The sequence below is a fragment of the Chionomys nivalis genome, chromosome 18, assembly GCF_950005125.1.
Source record: "Chionomys nivalis chromosome 18, mChiNiv1.1, whole genome shotgun sequence".
Classification (NCBI taxonomy): domain Eukaryota; kingdom Metazoa; phylum Chordata; class Mammalia; order Rodentia; family Cricetidae; genus Chionomys; species Chionomys nivalis.
Genome location: NC_080103.1, coordinates 52,343,048 through 52,354,025, shown reverse-complemented (window position 1 = coordinate 52,354,025; position 10,978 = coordinate 52,343,048).

Below are 10,978 nucleotides of genomic sequence, written 5' to 3'. Positions count from 1 at the left end.
CCCATGAGAACAAGGTATCACAATCCTCCAATGAACACAAGGTATCACAATCCTCCCATGAGAACAAGGTATCACAATCCTCCAATGAAGCCGGGCGGTGGTGGCGCACGCCTTTAATCCCAGCACTCGGGAGGCAGAGGCAGGTGAATCTCTGGGAGTTCGAGGCCAGCCTGGTCTACAAGCGCTAGTTCCGGGACGGGCACCAAAGCTACAGAGAAACCCTGTCTCAAAAAAAAAAAAAAAAGCACAATCCTCCAATGAACACAAGGTATCACAATCCTCCAATTAGAACAAGGTAATACTTCACATAACAGCAAATGCCAGAGAGGATGTGAAGAAAGAGGAACCTTTTATTCATGGTTGGTGGGAATGGGAATTGGTGAATTTAAAGCAAGAAGTACCACATGTCCCATCACAGAGACACGTGTACATTCATGTTTATTCACAATGGCTAAGAAGTGGAACACCCTAGACATTCATCAACATGACCAGGCAAAGAAGACATGGTGTACATAACACACATCAAGTTTAATATAACTGGTCATAAATAGAAATGGAATCATGGCATTTACAGGAAAATGGATAGAATTGGAAATTATTATGGAAACAAAGTGTCCCAGACTCATATACACAAATCTCTCCCATTTTTTTCTCATACGTCAATTCTATGTTTATGTGTGTGTTCCTATAATACTTCTTACCTCTTCAAGTTAAACTTCCCTCAACTATAGAATCTCTACTGGTCTCTGCTGTGTCTCAGTAAAATGATTGAAACAATTATGTGTACACATACGCTCTATTTACCTACTCTTCCTTCTTTCTTTGTTAAAATCAATCCAGTTAAAGTCATTAATGGTTGTAGGATAATCTTTTTGTACCCTCTGAAGATGTTTCTCTGCCAGGTCACCTTCTGATTGGTTTAACTAAGAGCTGAACAGCAATAGCTAGGCAGGAGAAGATAGGCAAGACTTTCAGACAGAGATAGGAACTCTGGGAAAGAATCAAAGAGGCAGAGACTCACCAGCCAGACATGGAGAAAGTGGGACATATGGAGGAGAGGTAATGAGCCACACAACAGAGCATAGACTAATATAAACGGGTTAATTTAAGTTAGAAGAGCTAGTTGGGAACAAACCTAAGCTAAGACCAAGCTTTCATACTTACTAAGAAGTCTCCATGTCATTATTTGGGAGCTGGTGGTCCAAGGAAAATCCAACTACAGTTAACAAGTGTGTTATTATGCTCAGAGGCCATCTTTGTGCTTCCGAAGTCAAGGCTTTTAGTGAGGGATGAGGGGTCACAAGGTCACAGGCACTCACAGCTTCCAGCTTGCTGACTGGCTTCTATGAGGCAGTATCCACTGACCACCTCATATAGAAATTTCTTGCTATGCCTTGGCATGATCCCATGGTTGTTTCCTTTCTCACTCTGGTTGCATAGTCAGAGCTATGTCTCCCAGAAACAATATAACAATATAATTTGGAGTTTGAGAAAATGACTAACTAGCTTAATTTTTTTGAATCAAAAGTAGACACACAAATTTAGGGATACATTACAGAAAGTTGTTTGGGTATTGATTTGGTTTGGTTTGGTTAGCTGTTTTGTCACTGTTGGTGGGAAAACATTATAATTCTAAAACACTGCATTCACCATCTTCATCCACACCTTATGAATTTCTCTCTCAGGCTAAGAAAAGCATCTCACTGCCCTGCCTCTTGCATCACTGCCAAGCTCCTCACCACTTACGCTCAGTCACTGAACAAGTCTTGCCCTCACATCCTCTTCCAAGGGCTTCTGCACACACGTGCTGCACATACGTACACTCAGGCACATGCATACACATGAATAGCTTTTCTTTAAAAGAAGATTCCTCTTCTTCTTCTTTTCATTATGCCATCTCAGCCTGTCTCTATCACCTGCCAATAGGAACTGTACTCTCTACCTGGTCTTTCTATATTTTGTCTAACCTCCCCATTGGTGTGGGAGAACAATTCTATATCTGTCGATTATGTTTTAAATAAACGCTGATTGGCCATTAGCCAGGCAGGAAGTATAGGCGGGAAAACCAGACAGGAAGTATAGGTGGGGCAATGAGAACAGGAGTATTCTGGGAAGAAGGAAGCTCTTTCCCCAATCCTCCCCAGACCATTGAAGAAGCAGGATGTGACCTGCCCCACTGAAAAAGGTACTGAGCCATGTGGCTAACATAGATAAGAATAATGGTTTAATATAATATATAAGGGTTAATAAGAAGCCTGAGCTAATGGGCCAATCAGTTTATCATTAATATAGACTCTCTGTGTGATTTTCTTTGGGATTTGCCAGCTATGGGAACTGGGCAGGACAGAAACCCCAACGAGCAGGTCCTCATATTATACCCCATCATTTCTCCTCACTGACCTGGATACAGGATACATCCCACACAGGCTCCCAGATAAACTCTAAGGGTGTAGATGTGTCTCTATGGCAGTGAGGATGTCTGCTTCATTCGTTGCTTTCTTTCAGTCACCCAGCAGAGAAAGCACACGATTGACAAATAAAGGAGCCTCATTATCACTGGGCCTTGCCCCATCCTCTAAAGTGAAACTCTGCAGCTCCAACGGGACTGACCTCTGCATTATGCTCAGAGTGAGACCTGCCCATGTAACTGACAATGTCCTTCAAGGCTTTCTCCCAGCTCGCCTTCCAGTCTCTATTCTCATATTTCCTCTTGCCGTGCAGAGGGCTCTATCTGCCCTCCATGGACTGCTAGGAATTCTCGACTATGTCAGTTACTCTCACAGGAACCTGAGTCTATTCTCATTCTCCATGATGGTCACTGTCCATTGTCCCCCATTTTCATAGCTTAGAGTCACCTGGTAAATCATGTTCATTTCTGTGTCTTAATCTAGGTCCTGAACTTCCTGTGGAGGATGCTCTATCTTTCCCAACCTCCTCCCCCAAAGGTGGCAGCTTCCTGTTACTCTAGGCTTACTGTAGCTCCGTACTGTAATGGCTATGCACTTGTGCTGACTTCTTTCCAGATGGTGAGATCCTTAAAGGCAGGAGATAATCACTCAATCATCATCGCAACTCCAATACCTATCACCACGCTCAATAAATATTTGCTCATCTTCCTCTCGAGTATCAGCTGAAATGAATCAGTCTCTGCATTGGCAAAAGGACAACAAAAGAACCAGTATCCACCCTACGCTCAACACATAAGCTACAAGGAGGAAATATGATTCCCCCAAAGAGAAATGTTAAATCATCCCACCTAAATAAGGAAAACAACAGATAATTGAACTGTATTCTCTATGCTTCTACAATAACAAGCTTGGACTTACTTCCTCTTCATTGTCCAACCAGCCTTTATCTGGTATGTAGGTTGATCCAACTCTCACATGAACTTCAACCTCTGCCTAACATTCTTTCAATTTTAGTTTACCCGATAACCATTCTTACAGCTATACACAGTTTCGAGTCACTTTGAAAGACACAAGAGGCAAATTTGTCCAAAAGCAACAAAAACTGTTCTTTGCAGCCCTTCCCTGCCCTGTTTTACTTCACATAAGTAACAGCACTGATCCACCGGGCATTTCTGCAACTCCTGTTCCATGCACTAGATTTCAGTGATTCCTTTTCTCTTCCTAACACCCAGTTTTGAGCAACAGCAAAATCACTATGACGTTTTCACTATAAAATAATATGTAAAGAATTTAACACTAGCTGGTATTTTAGAATACGTATTGTTTATCTTTTCCATTAATCGTTAGGTATATGAGAGTAGAGCTCAGTCATAATTCACAAAGGAATACTGAACTATGATAAATCCTCAATAGCCAACTGTCAGATGAATAAGGAGATAAGGATGGAGGCACAGACTCAGGCCAAGGAAGGTAATCAAAAATATTTATGCTATGTGATACCTTGTTCAACCAGCTTCCTAATCTCTTCTCTGGACCTACTAAATGGAAACCTTGGCCTTGGTCATGTACGTTTTCATAACAAAGTGAAGACCAATATGGAAAGAAGATTGTTTGCCAGCTTTCCAGACACGGCCTTCCTGGTCTCTTCAAGGTCACCTTTCACCAAGGTAACCGTAACCTTCAGATCTAATAGAGCGGACTGTTCCCTGTTTGTGTGCTTTGCCCACGTGGAGTCCTCTAGTACACTTTGCTCTGTGACAGGCTTCTTTCATGAGATTCCTCTATATTACCGTAGAGAGTGATGTGTTCCTGAAACTGATTTCGATACACTACAAATTTTAAAAACTCATCACCATCATTAATGTTGGAAGTTACTTTTGCTCATAGTAAGTGCTGCTGGCAAAACTGACCTTATAAGAGTCTTCAAATAAATATCTGCACACCAGTGGATTCACACGAAGCAACAATGCATGTTATTATTTCCATTTAGTTTGCAACCGAAAGTGTGGGTTTGAATCTTAGAGAAAAAACATATGAAATAGATGCCAGCTTTTTCTCTCAGTTTATAAGAATAAAAACACTTATTTTACATTATTGGAGGATTTCTTTATAAATAATGTGTATAAACTTCCTAATATTGGCTCCAGTAGACACTAAATATTTAATCACGTAAGTTGCTTCTCAGTGTTCTTAACTGTAACATTGCAGTAGTGTATTTCCTTCAGAATTGTGCTTAAGAATAAGTGTGAAGCACTTACCGTGATATATAGATATCTATCAAACTGCCAGCATCCCAGGTCCAACATCCCAGGTCCAGCATCCCAGGTCCAGCATCCCAGGTCCAGCATTCCAGGTCCAGCATCCCAGGTCCAGCATCCCAGGTCCAGCATCCCAGGTCCAGCATCCCAGGGTCCAGCATCCCAGGGCTCTGAATGCCAGGGCTCTGCATCCCAAGTCTAAGCATCCCAGGCACCAATTTCTCTTCCAGAAGATCCAAGTTCAGTCTCAGCACCTACATCAGACAACTAAACTGTAACCCTAGACCCCCCCAAATCCCATGCCTTCTTCTGCCCTCTAAGGACACCAAGACATGTAACATGTACTCACACAGAAACACACAGATGTACATAAACTAAAATAATAAAAATAAATCTTTTTCAAAAGAATTCTGGTATCCAATAGGAGTTCAGTCATTCTTTCCCTATTTCCTATCACTCACTTCAGTAATACTGGATGGGCATCTGCCGCAGTCACTAGGCAAATGTAATCCCACCTGCTAGAACCATCATCTTGGACTTGGAGGAGAAGGTTAGTCAATTAATTATGACTGAATAGGAGGTAGGAAGAATCTTCTCCTCTCATGTTTCTGGGTTTTAATTTTGCCAGAACAATTCTAAATATTAAAAATACCAAGCTTCTGTAAGCTTGCTTTACATTACATTTTGAATTTAGTTGGCTAGCCCGTTTTCCCTGTGTTTCATGGTTTACAATGAAATTTTGACTACCCCTCAGCCCTGCATTACTGCTTGTGTTCTATTGTTCCTGCATATTTTTTTAATTATTACCTTTCCTGATTTTCAGAAACAGGAGAATGTCTACTGATGATCACCTTGCTCAAGCAACATTCAAACCTGTAGGACACATGGTTCTTTGCTACAGTTCCAGGTAGAGGGCAGTGTTAGGATTCTTGGCAAGGGCAGACCAGGGAAAAGGAAATGTTGACACACCCCCAATCTATTTCCAGGCACAGATTCACACAGGCAAAAGACAGTTCTTGCAATGATTCTTAGAACAGTTTCCAGGTTCACACACTTCCATAAAAGTCCCTCTACCTCTTCTCTCCTGCCCTATCTCCCGCCTAGCAGCAAAGTCGTTTCTTCAGGCTCAATACAGCATGGCAAACAATCTATCAAGTGCCCTTAACAAAAATGTCCTCAGAAATATAATGTTTCAAATGTTGCTTGCATATGAGCAAAAGTCCCATCTTCCTCATTTGTCTTTGAGAAGTGCAATATGTATTTGTCTTTGTCTTTGAGAAGATATAGATATATAGATATATAGATATATCTTCTTCTGGGCCATCTCTGCCTGAAAGGGTTAATGACTGAGGAAGAGTCCGCTCTGCCATTCTGTCTGTGACATGGTGGGATGGGAAAGGCATGTAGGCAGAGTGGAGATATAGAGTCTTCCAGAGAAAAGGGAAACCTGTATAGAAAGAAATTTCCAAAGGTGCCAAGCTCATCAATAATCCAAGCCAAATGGGGTTGGTTAAGCAGACGAGAAAGGACAAATATAGGCAGCATGGCCAACCCCAAGGAATACATGGCAGTGCCCAGCAGGGCAATTTGTCTTTGGATTTCTATTTTGTATCTCAAGAATAAGATGTAGTAAAATATTATTAAAGAGCTTCTGCCTAGGAGAAATTCACCAACCCTCTGCCTAGCTGGGAGCTGCTTGCATATAAGTACTGGGCTGCAGAAGGCACAGCCAGAGAAGTGCTGCATCTGCCAGGGGGTTTTGCTCTCTGTCCCATTGGTCCCACCCAGTCCCCCTCAGATCACCCCCACCTCCCTTGTCACACTTCCGCTGTCACTGCTTCCCTAGCTGCATTTGCTGACGTTAGAAGCTGATCACTGGACGAGATGGCCATGGAGACTGACTAAGAGGCATCACAATGCCTGAGCCAATGCAGCCAGAGTCCTCGTCACTCTGTTGAAGCTGGGATGGAAACTCTAAGTACCAGGATGGAGCGGCACTCTCAATAAGCAAGAAAGTCAGTCTGAGAGATGGACATGATAGAAAACATAAAACCATAAAAAAAGAGGATTCCTAACTGTGGGTGGCTCCATAAGGTTGCCTCTTCTAATATGGCTGTAGCTTGACATGGTCAAGATACTGAAATTTAAGTGAAAGAGTGGAAGCAGATAAGATCGAAGGCCTCAGCAGTTATGAAATTATATGCAAGTTAATGAATCTCAAAACTTGTTAAATATTTAAATTACCTAGAAGGCTATCAAACATCACTATGAACTCTCACTTATAATAGTGATGACTTTTTTATTCAGCACACTCTTGCCCCTTCTGTTTAAGACCCTACTAGACATACTACTGTATCTAAACCGATAAGAGGAATGAGAGGGAGTAAAACAGGCCTTCGTAAACAGCATGCTTATCTTTGCAAAAAGAGTCTAACCAGTTCTACAAAACAGTGTGAAAACTAACATTTGAAAGGTCATAGTGTTCAAGAGTAGTGCACAAAAGCATTAGACATATTTTTATATATAAGCAACAATCAGTGGGAAATTAAAATTTTTAAATACTATTTATAATAACAGCAAAAAAAAAGAAACCAGTAAGATGCTGGGTTCATAGTTTAGTCGGTAAATAGTTTGTCTAGCAAGCATGAGGACCTGAGTTTGATCCCCCTGAAATTCATGTTTAAAAAAAAATGAAGCTGGAAATGATTTTTTTTCAGTTCCATTCATGTACCTGAAAATACCATTTCATTTTCTTAATAGCTGGGTAGTATTCTGCTGTGTAAATTACCACATTTTCATTATCTACTCATCAGGTGATGGACATCTAGGCTGTTTCCATCTCCTGGCTATTGCCATCAATAGTACTATATGGGAGTCCTTTGGATATATGTCAAGAAGTGGTATAGCTGGACCATGTGATAGAGCTAACACCAGGATTTTGAGGAAACTCCACATTGATTTCCACAGTGGCTGCACCAATTGGATCTTTTTTCTATATGTCTTCATGTTCAAAATATAGTATATGAAGTCTCTAGAGTAGGTCACTATGGTAAATTTTGCTCTGGCCTTTCCTTATATTTAATGATCTAAGAAATAATGCATGATCATGGGAGGTTTCTCATTCTAAGTCCAAGTTCGTAAAGCTGATGACATTACACAACTCTTGCCAGTTAACACTTTACCATCAACTTCTCAGCTTTATGATAGTTTGTTTTACTTTGATTAGTCCATAAATTGCTGCATATCTTTATATGTATATATGTATATATAAACATATGTAGAAATTATTATTTAATCATTGATATAAATATAATATGGGTATGATATAACTATCATATGGGTATGATAGTTAAGTTTTAATTAACCATAAATGTGAAAACTGTCTTTAGTTGAGGTTAGACCCCACTAGAACCTTACAGGGACTGCTATAGTTCTTAAATGTACTTATGTAATGTTATTTTGTATCAAATTATAACAATGTCACTTTATGTTCATGGTGTTTTTGTTGTTTTGTATTTGTGGTTTTGTTTATGTTTCTTTAGGCAAGGTCTTGCCATGTATCACTGACTAAATCTAAACGTCATTCCTCGGTTCCCTGAGGTCACAGATTACAGGTTCATGTCTCTATGTCCGCATCTTCCCATTCTCTTCAATTTAGTCTATTTACACCTAACTCATTACAATAGCTTCACTCTCTGTTGCACATCTACAATGGAGTTATATTTCCTTCCTAAAACAATTTATGCCATACCATACCTCTGCTTGAATATAGGATAAATTCAAACTCCTCCCTTTATCCCTGGAGCCCTACTCCCCATAGTCATCTGGTCTACCTCTTTCCCTCCTGTTTGCTGTAACACCTTGGGTATCCAAATTTCATGCCTTAATTTTAATCATATCTCCTTGGCTCATCCCTGAGTTTAATTTATTTCTCTCCTACCTGCGAAACCACACCTTTTAATATCTGACTATACTACACACATATTATATATATATATATATATGTTCATATATTAATATATGTTTGTGTACTTGAATTCAAAGCTATAATCCCACAGAAGGCAAATGTCAAACAAGGGGAAAAAACTCTTCCTAGAGACAGGGGCTTAAGGACAAGGTCTACCTTGCACAGAGGGACTCTGCTACGTTAAAGATGAGCAGCTGTGCATATTGGGATACGAGATTGGTCCAAAATGCCAACGCGACTTTTACTACCTACCAGTGTCCTTCATGGAACCTTGGCTCTTTGTGGGAGCTGGAACTGAACATGGGACATCTGGAAGAGAAGCAAATGCTTTTTAATGACTTAACTATTTCTTCTGCCCTGTAAATCTCAACCATTAAGTCACACTGAGCAGAAAGAATTTAATGGTGTCTGCTTCCCTTATCTTTTCTATTTCTTCCTTTTAAAAAGCTATTCCTAGCTGGGCAGTGGTGATGCATGCCTTTAATTCCAGCACTTGGGAGGCAGAGGCAGGAGGATCTCTGTGTGTTCAAGGCCAGCCGGATCTACAAGAGCTAGTTCCAGGACAGGCTCCAAAGCTACAGAAAAATGCTGTCCCAAAAAACTGAAAAAGAAAAAAAGAAAAGAAAAGCTATTTCTGTGTCATCCATAAAACGATTAATAAGCATAGCAAGTTTCCTGGCTACTGAGAAATTTATATCTACAAGGTGAACAAAATTTGCCTTTAATTGTAGCACATGGGAGGCAGAGGCAGGCGGATCTCTGTGAGTTCAAGGCCACCCTGATCTACAAGAGCTAGTTCCAGGACAGGATCCAAAGCTACAGAGAAACCTTGTCTCAAAAAAAAAAAAAAAAAAAAAAAAAAAAGAACATCAAAGCAATCAAAACAATTACCAGCATCTAAGACCCCACCCAGGATCATTAAGTATTTGAAGAAGACAAAGACCATAATTCTACAGTGTTGCATGCCCTTGTGTAGAAGTGTGTCTGTGGCACTGTCAGTGTTCACTAAATTCAGTGAATAGTAAATAGATTAATAAAAACTAAATAATCATCTTGAATTCATGACAATTGGCAGCAAATAATAAAAATAATTTACAATGATAAAAATGTTTTAACCATAATGGCATAAAAGAAACAGTAAAGGGAAGAAAAGCCATTGCACAGACTTCAGGAGCTGTCTACATGGAAATCAAGATGCTAAACTCGCTCACTGAATTCTTCAGTTTCATGGTTATGGAGAAAGCTATTCCAGCACAATCAGCATGGAAGTTAAATACAGCATCCAAGAGCAAAGGCGCTGGAGCATCTGTGGAGGTGTGGTGTGGTGTTGTCCCACTAAGGTCAGAATCCATGACATATCCATGGCTGAGATAGACTTCTCATCACAAAGACTAGATCTCATATTACAAAGACTGACGTTGACTTTTCGTCATTTTTACTGCCTTGAAAGATAGAGGGCCCAGGTGTGGAGGTGTACAACCCTTGGGAGGAGGCAGGGGCGTCAGGAATTCAAAGGCAGCCTGGGATACATTGAGAGTTAGAGATCAAACCTAGGCTATAGGAAGCTTGTCATGGTGGGATGAGGGAGGGAGGGACACATTTTTAAAACCTGGTTTGCTGCTACTTAATGCTTAGGCCCTTCCAATCACACTGCTTTACTTTGAGAAATCTTCGGGGACAGCCAAGAAGAGAAGAACACAGAAATCATCTTAATAAAGTCAACTTAAAGAAATGGCGGTTCTAGAATTTTGTGATAATATGATCTTTATTGTTGGCCACCTTGATTTCAGATGCAGTTGAAATGGCATGGGAAGATTTTTCTGCCTTGTATTCATCAAAAACAGGTGACTAGGTACTGAAAGAATTCTAAACTTAAGTTTTTAAGTCAAAGCTGCCTGAAGACTCCATCGTACAACCTGAGTGAAACAGAATAAAAGTTATCTCATACAATGTCAGTCCTAGCACTCCACATTCTTCTGAGTCTCCAACTGACAAGTACTGTTTTTAACACAAACCCTCAAAATAATTGTAAGTCATCCTTTTGGAAAAATAGCATGTGTTCCGTATTTTTTCAAACCATAGCCTCTAGGTGAATTGCCCAAGAGTAAACCCAAAGCTGTCCCTTTCTGAAACTGTAACCGAGGGTGACTTAGCTTCTCCATGCTTCCCTTGTATAAAGAATGACCCACCCCAAGCGCTCTTGTGATTCCTTCATCATGAGAAACCATTTCAAATTTGGCTTCCTCATGCTCAGTGACATCTTTCACTCTTTCTTATTTGAATCCTCTATTCGTCCAATCTAATCCACGCAACAAGGCTTTGAAATCTTTGGAGGCAATGCCAGA